Here is a 12,865-nt window from a genome sequence, read left to right on the forward strand (position 1 = left end):
CTACAGCTATAAAAAAATATTGAAAAGCCTTTAGGACATAAGCCTCATTTCTTTATCAAAAAGGAAAGAGGAAAATTAAAAAAGATGGTCCAGAGAATAGAATGAAATTCACGAAGCTACGCAAAGATGAAACACAAGTGAGAGAAACTACATTTAAAAAAAAATCAGGACAGTTTATAAGCTTATAACAAATTTTCATTGTTTCCCCATTCCAGAACATTACACACAATTTCTTGTGGGACAGTGAGTGATCAACAGCACTAATCAAAGTCAAATTGAAGACATGCTTTAAGAATTGTTTGAAATCTTAAAGTTGCAGCCTTATTTCATTAATAAAAATTGGGGGGACAGCATCATTCCTGCCCCAAATCTCTCCTTTTTCTGCTGAGAATAACTTTCTCATGGCTAGCATGTCTGCATCAAACAGGGAAACAAAAACACTCAATAGATAATAAGACAAATATCATATATATATATATATATATGCACTGATATAATTCTGGAGCAAATTTGCATCATTAACTGAGATCAGAATCTGGTTCAAAGTGAGTTTGGATCACAATGGCTGCCCTGTAGATGATTTTTGCTAAAAATATGAAAATTTCATCTGATAACAGGGTCACTTTAAAACATCCCCTCTGGAAACAGATGACTTGTTACATTCCTATTTGTATACACATAAATACAGTCAGCTGATAATCTCCCAAGGTTTGCATGCTACTACAGCACCACATTGTCATCAATCTGGCAAATGAATTCAGCTATAGCTATCTAAAAGGACAAACCTCCCCCTTTCCACCTCCCTCCGCCCCTCAAGAAAGAGTCAAGAACACAGTTTTAATACAGGTGGTTCATGGCCAAATTCTTTTCTCCATCTTTCTCAATTCCCTTCTGTTCCATGGTATCTTTCCTCCCTCCTTCCATTCTGAGAGATACATCTGACTCTTCATTCTGAGTCCAGGTCATCTCTCTCTCTCTCTTTGCCCTGTGTTCCCATTCTTGCAGTGTCTTTTGTTTGAAATTTGCCCTACGTGTCCAATATGAGATGTTAATATAGTTTCTTCCAACCTGGATCAGGTTGAAACCCTTCTACTGGAGGGGAAATAGTTCTCTGAATTGTCCAATTTCTCAACATCTTTACATTTTCAAATTCCACTTGGGGATCTTAATTTTCCACATGTGGAGGCATGAATTCACTAACTCCTTTGATTCATGAAGGCCAGTGCAATCTAAGAAAGTTCACATAAAGAAAGCAATCAACTCAAATAAGCAAGAATCTCTAAAAATACCTTCCTTAAAGCTGCTGGGAACATCCCATAATTGCAACAAAGAATCAAAACTAAGGCTCAACGGCCCCCATTTAATAGCATGTCTCTCATACTTGGAAGATAAGTATTATTAGTCTAAACTGACTAATTTAAGGGCTGCTGGTCAGTAGAAATCAATAGCTAAATGCCAATACAAGCTGCTGGAGGTGACTAAGAAGAAAGCCTATTTTAAAGAACAGCTTTTCTTTATACTGTTTTGGGGCCCATTTAGATTCAATTTAAATGCTCAGATTTTATGGAGCTTTTACTTTCATGGCTATGAACAGCATCTCTGTCAAAATACACATAATAGAATTAGGCCTGTCGAGGCACTTTATACATTCCCCTGTACAGTTATAAAAAGAGGGGAGATTCCACAGTATAACTTCAGATCAGCTAGACAGCATTTTATTATTCAAGCAGCAACTCACTAACTCAGTTATACAGAAAAATATCCGATGTTTCCACTACAAAGTTTTGACGTTCACAGAAGCTAATAATTTATTGATTGTTCTATATTGCACACTCTTCTAAAGTTACTCTGAATGGGAGAAAATTTTCTAATTATGGTAAAAAAAATACTGTATTTTCTGGCGTATAAGACTACTTTTTAACCCAGGAAAATCTTCTCAAAAGTCGGGGGTCGTCTTATACGCCGGGTGTCGTCTTATAGGGCGGGTGCTGAAACTTCCGAGCCGGACTGGAGAATCTGCGGTCGCCGCATATGGTGGGGGGAGCTCAAAAACGGCCGCGGCTGCATCCCCGCCCGATGACGAGGTGAGGGGGCGCCTCACCGGGAAGGTGTAAGTGAAGGGCGGAGCAAGCTGCAGGCGTCCGGGATGCCCGGGGTATGGAAAAAAGAGAGAGAGCGGCGCTGTGCCCAGAAAAACACGCCTCTTTCACCCGTCTGGCCCGCCCTTGTATCCTATTACCGTACCTCCTTCTCTGCCTCTCAGATCTCGCTCCTGAGGACTGCAGTGAAGCGGCGCAGGCGCGCATGTGCGAGATCTGAGAGGCAGAGAAGGAGGTAATAGGATACAAGGGCGGGCCAGACGGGTGAAAGAGGCGTGTTTGCGCTACCGCTCTGATAGTCTTGGAGACAGGGAGGGCTGGGCAGGCAGGGAGAGCTGACCAATCCAAGCAGGCTTTGTATACAACAACCAGCCAATCGCCGGTAAGGTACATCGCTTGCCGTGATTGGCTGGTTGTTGTATACTGGGTACCACATACAGTACAGCACCAGTATCTGTACCTGTTCATACAGTATAGCACCAGTACATACAGTATAGTATACAAATGTCCAACAGTCAAAACCCCATCATGGGTCCACCAGCAAGAAGAAAGAAATATGAAGCCAGTTTCAAACTTAAAGTTGTAAACTTTGCCATGGAACATAATAACTGCGCTGCTGCAAGACAATATGGAGTAACAGAAAAGATGGTTCGGGACTGGAAAGCAAATGAAAAAGCATTAAAGAGTATGCCAAGGGGTAAGTGTGCATTAAGAAGAGGCACTCCACATTGGCCAGAACTCGAAAAACATGTAGCAGACATGGTGAATGAGCATCGCCAAAACGGTTATGTAGTGACACGAAATAAAATACATTTGTTTGCACTTCAGTGGGCCAAATCTAACCCAGATCACAGCAACAGATTTAAGGCCACTGTATCCTGGTGTACTAGATTCATGGGAAGGCATAATATGGTACTGAGGCAAAAGATGAAAATTGCCCCAAAATTACCTGCAGATCTTGATAGCAAAGTAAATAGTTTCCATCGATATGTAATACAACAGCGCACTAAACATGGCTATGCGTTAAGTAGTATTGGAAATATGGATGAAACTCCAATGAATTTTGATATGGTTGGAAATAAAACTGTCCATCAAAAAGGTGAAAAAACAATTTTAATTAAAACAACAGGACATGAGAAGTCCAGTTTTACAGTGGTACTAGGATGCACAGCTGATGGCGCCAAACTGAGACCAATGATTATTTTTAAAAGAAAAACAATGCCGTGTGTGGGATATGTTCAGGGCTCATTTAACTCCCAGCACCAAGCAAATGCTTGCAAGACTAAACACAGATGCGGCAGTTATTCCTGCAGGATTGACATCGTTGGTACAGCCACTGGATGTGTGCCTAAACAAGCCATTTAAAGATCGCATTCGAGAACAGTGGAATGAATGGATGGTTAGCGGCGAAAAGTCATTCACAAAAGGAGGAAACATGCGTGCTCCACAGTTGGATGTTTTGTGCAAGTTTGTCATGAAAGCCTGGAATGATATTGATGCAGAAACAGTAATCAAGTCTTTCAAGAAGTGTGGCATATCAAATTCATTAGATGGTATGGAGGACGACTACTTGTGGCAAGATGAAGAGGAAGCCGAAGCTGAGACCACACCATCTGATACGGAATTCGATCCATACGATGACTGCCTTACAAATGTATCACAAGATGTCATTGATGTACTTATGATATCAGATGACCAACAGGAGGATTTTGAAGGCTTTTAAAGGGAAACTGTCACGCCAGCAAAACCTGTAAAAATACCGTAGCTTGCAGTTATGATGGGCGTTGCTAACTCGCCAGGGACTTGCCCGGCACTTGCTCTCTCTCTCTTGTTTGTTATCTTCCTCCTATCATCATCCGTTCCAGTTTGGTTGACAGCTTAGAAAACAAACAGCATGGCAGCTCCCATGGGTTTATTGTCTTATCCTTCCTTTCAGCTTTAGAGTGAATTAGGAAAAGTTTAATCCACTTGCACTGTTTTATGTTTACATGTTTGATGACAAACAGCCTTATGTTTATAAGTGACAGTTTTCCTGCTAAGTACCTGCATGTCATAAGCATTTGAATTAAAATTACCATATTGAAATCAAATCTGATGTTTTTTAAATTTTTTTTTGGTGTGCGTTGGAAGAGGGGTAGTCTTATACGGCGAGTATATCCCAAACTCTATATTTTAACTGGAAAAGTTGGGGGTCGTCTTATACGCCCAGTCGTCTTATACGCCGGAAAATACGGTATTTTATTCTTTGATTTACACACATACATACACTATACCCTTGGCTTCATCATCTTCATTTTTATAAAGTGTCTTTTCACAAGCAAACTAATTAAAGATACAGCAACAGATTCTGCTCTGTTACACTGGGGTAAATCTTAAGTAATGCCATTTAAATTAATGATTTACCTGATACAACAGAGAAGAATTTGACCTATATAATTTACAGAGACTAATATAATTCATGGTCTATAATGAAATACAAGGGAATAATTTAACAAACTCAAAAAGTTTGCCAACATCAAAACCTCAAGATCAAATCAGTTACATTCAATCCATTGCATCCCCTTTGCTGTGACTGCTCTTAAAATAGTTAAACTGAGTACATCTTTGTTTCACTATTTTTAAAATGTCTAAGGCCCAAACTTTATCAATGTGTGAGTAGACCCATTAACATAAAATTAGTCACATGCTAAGTGTTTGTAGGATCTATCTCCATTCTTATATATACACTAAGTACCATTTTAAATTAAAATTGGTGATGCATATAAACTGAAAGTCCTTTTGTGAGAATCTCCTAATCCTTCTAATCTCCTCAGCAGGGTTAGCTAAGAAGAGAAGGCTACTTAGCAAGTGCAGGAAGTTGATTATGACGGGGATATTGGCATTCTGTCTTAAAACTGGTTTGAAGTGGAACACTGCAGTAGTCTAGATGCTGCTATGGTTACCTATGTTTGCTTATTACTCTTCAGACACTGTTTAGGGAAAAATGTTTTAGCTGTTGAATGGGCAGTTTCCTGAAAGTCAGTTGTTTTACTGTAAAATTCAATCCAGTTTCTGCTTCAGTTACTAAATATCAGTTGTAACTTTAAACAATGGTCCAGACTGGGAGACTAATCTGCATCTACTGATTGTCTTTAATGGTCCATAACCCCTGCTTCTCCGTCATTTTCCTTTTCTGACCTGCCAGATCTCAGCTGTTCAGAAGCTGTGCTTCCTACTCGATAGTCGTTATTGTTTGCAGTTGTACTAATTCAGGGCAAGAAAAAAAGAAGTTGACTGGTAGCCTAGCAGTCATGAGGACCCTTTGTAAAGTCTTAGTAAGAATGACCTGGATTTCAGACCTCTGTAAGCTGAAAGTCCTGACACCAGCAGAAAACCAGGAGTGTTTCAACTGCAATTGGAACACCTCATCCACTGTACTGTTTGTGCATGGCATGTGCACAGCAATATTGTACCAGAAATGTAGTTCACTTGTTAGCGTGACCCCTAGAGTACAGCATGAATAATACATCAGAGGGTTTGTGTCACAGTGGAGCTACCATCCAAAAGAGTTTTCTCTTGTTTGTTTGTTTGTTCTTTGCCTGAATAGATGAGAATTTTGGTTGCACAATGGGGTTAATACATCATCACTAGTGTTTTGAGATAAATCACTTGTTTAAAAGAATAGAGCTCTGCTCCCGACTGTAAGGTTGGGGAAGAGATATGAGTTTTTTCTTAGAAAACTATTTATAGGGACAACTTAAAAATATTTCCCAGCATCTATGTAGGATTTTTCAGGAAAACAGATCATTGGAGAACAAAAAAATTGAGCCAAATAGGTCATTTTTTCACTTTCTGTGACTATGACAAAAATATTATCTGTTGTTAATGTATTTTATTTTGCCATTTATAACAGTAATATTTTTTTCACATCCCTCCATCCCCAAACTGCACATGCAGTGCCCATTGCTTCTGATGATGTAGCTCAGAGTCATACTAAGCAATTCAGGATAAAAGTTACTAGAGACAAATGCACAGCTCATAACACTAGCCCAAAATAATGGGAGCTTTAAATAAATGTTGTGGCTGAATTTACTGCTCTTGAAAGTGAAGGACTACTAGCAAAATTTATGACCAGTCAGGTGCTATTCAAACATTCCCCATACGTCTATGTCAACCTTAGCCCATAATACTAGCTGTGATTCTAGTTCTGCATCTCACCATAGTGGAAATTGCCATTGGTTGATGTTTGTCATGTTGACCAGTTTCCAAAAAGTCTTGGATTAAGACCTAACTAGTGGAATGAAAGATGTTGCTTCCAAATGAGGGAGAAAGGCAAATAACTGAAAAGTTGCAGTGGAAGGGTAGGCAAAGAGTTTTTGACTTGATGCATTGTGGAGTATTGGAGAAAGAAACATCTCTGGAACATTCATTTATCTGTAATATTTCAAAGTATTGTTCATGTTTTTTAGCTCTGTGATTCCTATTGTCTTTAAAGAGAGTTGCACTATTGAAACCTCACACAATGCTTTGTAAAACTTTAGGGATAATCGTCCATAGCCTCAATCTGTTATGGCCATGTGCTTACAGAAAATCATTAAACCATTTGCTGCATAGAGACCTAAAATTGGGCCTTTTTTAAAATACAAGAAGTTCACAGTGTGCTCTGCTAAGTCTCTGGGTCAGATCCTCGCCCTGTGAAGTCAGTGGAACAATACTTATTTACTCCAATTGAAGATGTAGTCCTGCAGGGGGAATTAGCTCAAGTGGTAGAGCGCTCGCTTAGCATGTGAGAGGTAGCGGGATCGATACCCGCATTCTCCAAGCTGCTGCTCTTTCCTGCCTCTCTATTTCTCTCTCTGGCTTTTAATTCTGTAGTGACTGTAGCTGTAGACCCTGGCATGTTCAGTGCTATTATTGGGCAAAATTCTTTCCTGCTATAAATGAATGCAACTTTATTGCCTCCAGTGGAGTTGTGCCCATTTACACCAAGAGTTTGTCCCATTAACTTGATTATCACAAGTACTGTGGTAAATCAGAATTTGGTTTAAAACAATCAAGCCACATTATTATGGGGAAACTGGTAGAAACAGTCCATAGTTAAGGCTACACTGAGATTTACACTTAGCAGAACTAAACTCCTTCTGGTTATAACTGCACTTCAATTGTCCGATGTAATTTTGTTTACATTTCTAATATTATACTGTCATTTTTAGGTCATTGTCTATATTAAATATAGTTTCTCAAATGAATGCTTTTAATATACAGAAAAAAGAAGAACAGGAGTCCTTGTGGCACCTTAGAGACTAACAAATTTATTAGAGCATAAGCTTTCGCATCCGAAGAAGTGGGCTGTAGTCCACGAAAGCTTATGCTCTAATAAATTTGTTAGTCTCTAAGGTGCCACAAGGACTCCTGTTCTTCTTTTTGCGGATACAGACTAACACGGCTGCTACTCTGAAACCTGTTAATATACAGAGTCACAGCATGCTAGGCCACCCACCAAATAAATATACCTAAGTAGTTATATTTCTCATTTTTAAAAATTGTCAATTAATTCTCTAAAAGCTAAAATATTGTTATGAACATTGCTTTAAAAATGAGCAAAGCATGAAATATTTTTTCAGCATCATTGCTGAGAGATGACAATGCATCAAGAAAGACAAAAAGACAAAGCTGCATAAAACCAACTGCACTGTGATGAACTGGGGTTCCTGTGGATATAACCCACAGGTAACTGTGAATAAAGTAATAGTAGTAGCTAATGGAAAGAGATTGTAAAAAGTGAGCAAATTAAGAACAAAGTGTTAGTTTATATGCTCCTGAGGTGAAAGAATTCCTTATTCAGAACTTCATGTGGGGTAGGTATATTTCAAGCATATGAATGCTCCACACAATTGTATCCAATGTATGGACTGTGGCAATAAGAGAGAGCTAACCACTTGTGAATATTGCAGGCTGCCTAATGGCTCTGCCATGCTAGGTAACCTAGCCTCAGCTAAAAGACTGGCAGGGAAGAGAGGCTCACCAAACCCAATAATTCATCATTGCTTTGCAGAATAGGGGTAACAAGAGAAGAAGCCCTGCTTCAGGACCCCATGCTCTGAACATGGCAAAAAAAAAGAGGCCAGAATCCACCATAATTGGACCTCTATTCTTGAGTGGAAGTGAGGGGGCTGGAGTGACGTCACCCATAGAAAAACAACAGGCCCTGAAGAGTTCAAGATGTATGTGCCAGGCAGGGCCGGCCCACAACATTTTGGCACCTGAGGCAGGGAGCTCAAATGACACCCGCATGCCCCCTCGCTTGGGTCAAAACTTTGAAAGGTCTCAATTCTGCCTTCTTCCTGTTCTACTCCTCTCATGGTACTGCTCTGCTACCTACCCCAATAAAGAAGAACTAACAACTTAAAATGCCTTGTTCCAAAATTTTAAGTAACATTTAACTTTCAAACGCCTGAACAGCAAATGTAACTTTTCTTGTCTGCATGGTAAACACTGGCATTTCGATCTGTTTGAATAATCAAAGTGGTGCTTTCCGTGCCTTCTTGGTTGCAAAGATTTGAACTGCTTCCTGCTGAAGGTCCACAGCAGGGATAGGCAACCTATGGCACGTGTGCTAAAGGCGGCACATGAGCTGATTTTCAGTGGCACTCACACTGCCCGGGTCCTGGCCACTGGTCCGGAGGGCTCTGCTGCCAGCCTGGGGTCCCGGCCACCGGCTTGGGGCTCTGCAGCCACCCCCAACTGTGGCCAACTGGCCCCAGCCTGGGGCAGTGAGGGGTGCAGACCGGGGCAAGATGGGGTGCAGCTCAGCACCCCCACCTTAAAAATTGTTCCAGTGCCACGGTACTGGGATATTTTTAAGTCCTGATTTGCTGCTTACATCACCACCACCACCGCCACATGGAACAGTGCACTGCGTTTGACGTTGAGATTAAAATGTACATGCAAGAACTGGAATCAGAATTTTCTGACAGATTTCAAGTTTTCCAGCGATTTGACCCAATGCTTTCTTTTCTAATTAACCTTGAAAAGTTCAACAAAAGCAACTTGGATTTATCTGTATTTCAGTGGATGGGTGTTGAAGATTTTGAAATGCAGTTCACTCAGTTAAAAAGCTCAGAATTGTGGGCATCAAAGTTTGGAGATCTGCGGAGTGCACTTGAAGCTACCGAGAGAGATCATGGGGCCTCTATTCTAACCTGCTGGACGTCCCTGCCAGTGAAATGTAACTGTTTGAAGAAAATTGTGTTTGCAATGCTTTCAGCATTTGGATCCACATACCTGTGTGAACAGGTATTTTCACACATGAAATCTGTCCTCTGTCCCTCTTGGAGCTGGTTAACAACTGATCACTCAGAAGCCTGTGTGCAGCTTAAAGTATTCAAATACATGCCAGACATTGGAAAACTCAGCAAGGAAAAGCAAAGCAAGGATCACACTAAACTGATAAGACCTGCATTTTAATTTCATTTTAAATGAAGCTTCTTAACACTTTAAAAACCTTATTTACTTTGCATACAACAATAGTTTAGTTATATATTATAGACTTATAGAAAGAGACCTTCTAAAAACGTTAAAATGTATGACTGGCACACAAAACCTTAAATTACAGTGAATAAATGAAGACTCGGCACACCACTTCTGAAAGGTTGCTGACCCCTGATCCACAGTCTGGGACAGCTCATGCTCTATTGAGATGGTTTCAAGGCCCACCAGCCTCTCCTGTGTCCTTGTGGAGTGTAGATGTGTTTTTATTAACTTCAGCTTGGAGAAGCTGCGTTCTCCACTGGCAACTGTTACAGGAAGTGTTAGAAGTATGCGCAGAACAACAAAAGCATTTGGAAAGAAGGTGGTCATCTTATTTGTGCACATATATTCCAGAACAGACTTTGGAGTTCATCCTGCTGAAATGTATCTTGAAAGAGCTTTCAGTATATCACCTACATCACTCGCATCAATATCGTGCATGTCATCATGTGTGAACACTGTCTCTAGTGCCCTGCATTGCTGGTGTAGGCCTTCTTCAGGTATAGTGAGGAGTTTTGGAATATCATACAACATACAATATACTGCTGTGTTCCTTGAGCTGCATGAAACATTCTTCAGCTGACTGTATTGCACAATCTAGCACCCGGTTAAAGAATTCAATTTAGTATTGTTGTTTGGGGTCTCTTATGGGATTATCCTGTGCCTTGTAATCAAACTGTTGTCTTCTTCGGTGACTCTTGTATTCTTGAATGGGTGGGAAAATAGCTTCAGTGTGAAGTTCCTCTGCCAACTTCTGTGCACTCTTCACAGTTTTGAAATCCCTCATCTGACCGGTAAGACTGTAGGTATGACTTTGCTTTGTTCAGTTGTTCCATTGCTCCAGATATAGCAAGGTCAACACCTTGGAGTCTCTTGCTTACAACATTTATTTCAAACAGTATTTCATGCCACAACACTAAGCCACACAGAAATTGGAAGTTATGTATGTTTCTGGTGATTTCATTTCCCTCTGCCACTGTTCTCCCACAAACAGTTCCTGTCATAGCATTATCCTCCATAATGGCAACTATGGCATCATCTATCTTCCCAATTTGGTGTTTGATAGGCTTTATCGCCTCCACTCAACTTTCCCATCGTGTGGCACTCAGTGGTTTCAGTGTCAGAGAGGATGTTCCCAGATGTTGCTTCAAAATTTGCCATCAATGAGTTGATGCAGAGAAAAATACATAGATGCTTTGAATTACATTAAAAAATTCAGCAGCCTCACTAAAAGCTGATGCTGCATCACTGACCACCAAGTTCAATGAATGAGAACTGCATGGGACAAAAAAAGCTCAAGGGTTTAACTCTCGGATCCGTGTCTGCACTCCTCTATTCTTTCCTCTCATGTTGGCACCATTATCGTAGCCCTGACCTCTCATGTCAGCTATCACAATTCCCGTATCTTCCAGCTTTTTAAGAAGCACATTTGTCATACCAACGCCTGTAGTATCATCAATGTTAATAAATTCTAGAAAATGCTCTCTGACAGTCACCATTGCAGGGACATTTTCACTAGGTTCTGTTGTTGTTACAAAATGCACCATTAAAATCATTTGTTCCATATGGCTGATGTCAGGTGTGCAGTCCAGAATAACAGAGTAATATCTTGCTGACTTTTGTTGCCAGTCACTGTATGATCTCATTTTGAATTGTTTTGCCAAGGTAGTGGTGTGTATACATTTCTTGGGTGGTGACTCTTCTAAGATGCTCCTGGAGTACAGCGTCAAACTCAGCCATCAGCTCCACAATTTTAAGGAAGTTTCCATTGATTGGCGCATACAGCTGATCTGAAGTGCCATGCAGTGCTAGGTTTTGGGTAGCAAGCATTCTCACAATGGCAATGAGACTTTTCAGAACATTTTGCCAGTAAAGACTCTGATGCAATCTTCTCTTGATGCTGATCATCTATGGTGGCCTTTAACCTTAGTCTCATCTCAAGCTCTTTCCACCTATGGAATGCTCTCTTGTGATTTGCTGCCTTCTCATGGCATGCCAGATTTTTCCAGTCCTTTGTTCCTGTAGAACCCAATGTGGCTGGAACATTAGACTGGAAGAGTTTGCAACAAAAACAGTATGCAGCATTCTGGGTTTTTGAGTACATAAGCCATGGCCTCTTCACTTTGTCACTGTTGGGCATTTCACGCCAGTAATATGTTGGATGGAAACCTCTATTTTCATTGTCTTTGGGAAACATGAAGTTTTTCACTTGCTGTGGCCTATGCAGTACAAGGAAATCCCTCAGGCTACTGCTCAAGTGGGTCCACAGTCCTGGGTCATCTAGACTTAAGGAACTAAACTCAGCAGCAGCTGTTTCTTGCGCCTCCACCCCACTCTTCTCTTATCTACACTTTTCTTCAGGAATGAGCATGGTTACATCCATTTGAGATGGAGATATGGATGCTGCAGTAGCTGCCAGGTCACCTGCACTCTGACTAACTGGAAGATCAGGCATCTCCTCACCACTCACATCCTCACTGGGGCCGGAAGGCTCACCGTGAACATTTGTGTCTATGTATCTCAGGAGAGCTCCTTCCTGCTTAGATAGAAAAGCTTCCTTTGCTTGCTTTCTTTTTCTAAATGCTGCCCCAGAGGGGCGTTTTCTTCTTTCACTCATGACTGCTGTTCTGTGCCAGCTATAGTGGCTCTCAACACTCAATTGAAGGGGACAATAAGCAGGCTGGTAACAGGGCCTGAGTGAGGGAAGATATCAGCATCTTAAGGGCCTAACTGGCTCCTACTCCTTCAGTTGACTGCCTGTTCCCCTCAAGTGGGTTCAGGGAAGCAGCAGGAAACAGGAAGCTCCCTGAGAAGCTGGTGTTAATTAGTCCAGACTCCTGGAGGTGCTAGAGAGATACATAAGAGGCTCCTCCTCCTCTCTCTCCCTGCAGCTCCTGCTGCTTTCTGTTATTCCCTCTCACTTTTTCTCCTGCCTGCCTGTTATGTCTCTTGTGCCCTCCTTCCTCCAGCACAGCACTCCACCATCTCTGTGCATCTAGAGCAGGGAGAATACATATGCACCAGCAGCAGACACAATTTTCTAGACTCTGGGTCCTAATGGCGTCCCCCCACAGTCTGGCACCTGAGGCGGCTGCCTCAGTTCGTCTCATGGTAAGGCCAGCCCTGGGGCCAGGACTTCTTAGTCATAAGTCCTTCCTTACTATGTGTTGATAAAATATTCTCCAGTTTTCCATGGGTGGGATCAAATTGGAAGGATTAGGAAAGGGAGATAGATAGAGAGAAACTGAGTAGGTAAG

The 12,865-nt window shown here is 41.2% G+C and overlaps 1 non-coding gene across 1 annotated transcript; it reads left to right on the top strand.

The window, feature by feature from the left end:
* Window positions 1-6,826: 6,826 nt before the first annotated feature.
* Window positions 6,827-6,899, top strand: TRNAA-AGC (transfer RNA alanine (anticodon AGC)). Its single transcript has one exon. It is a non-coding gene; the product is annotated as a tRNA-Ala (tRNA).
* The last annotated feature ends 5,966 nt before the right edge of the window (window positions 6,900-12,865 follow it).

This window comes from Malaclemys terrapin, chromosome 7 (genome assembly GCF_027887155.1).
Source record: "Malaclemys terrapin pileata isolate rMalTer1 chromosome 7, rMalTer1.hap1, whole genome shotgun sequence".
Lineage (NCBI taxonomy): Eukaryota > Metazoa > Chordata > Testudines > Emydidae > Malaclemys > Malaclemys terrapin.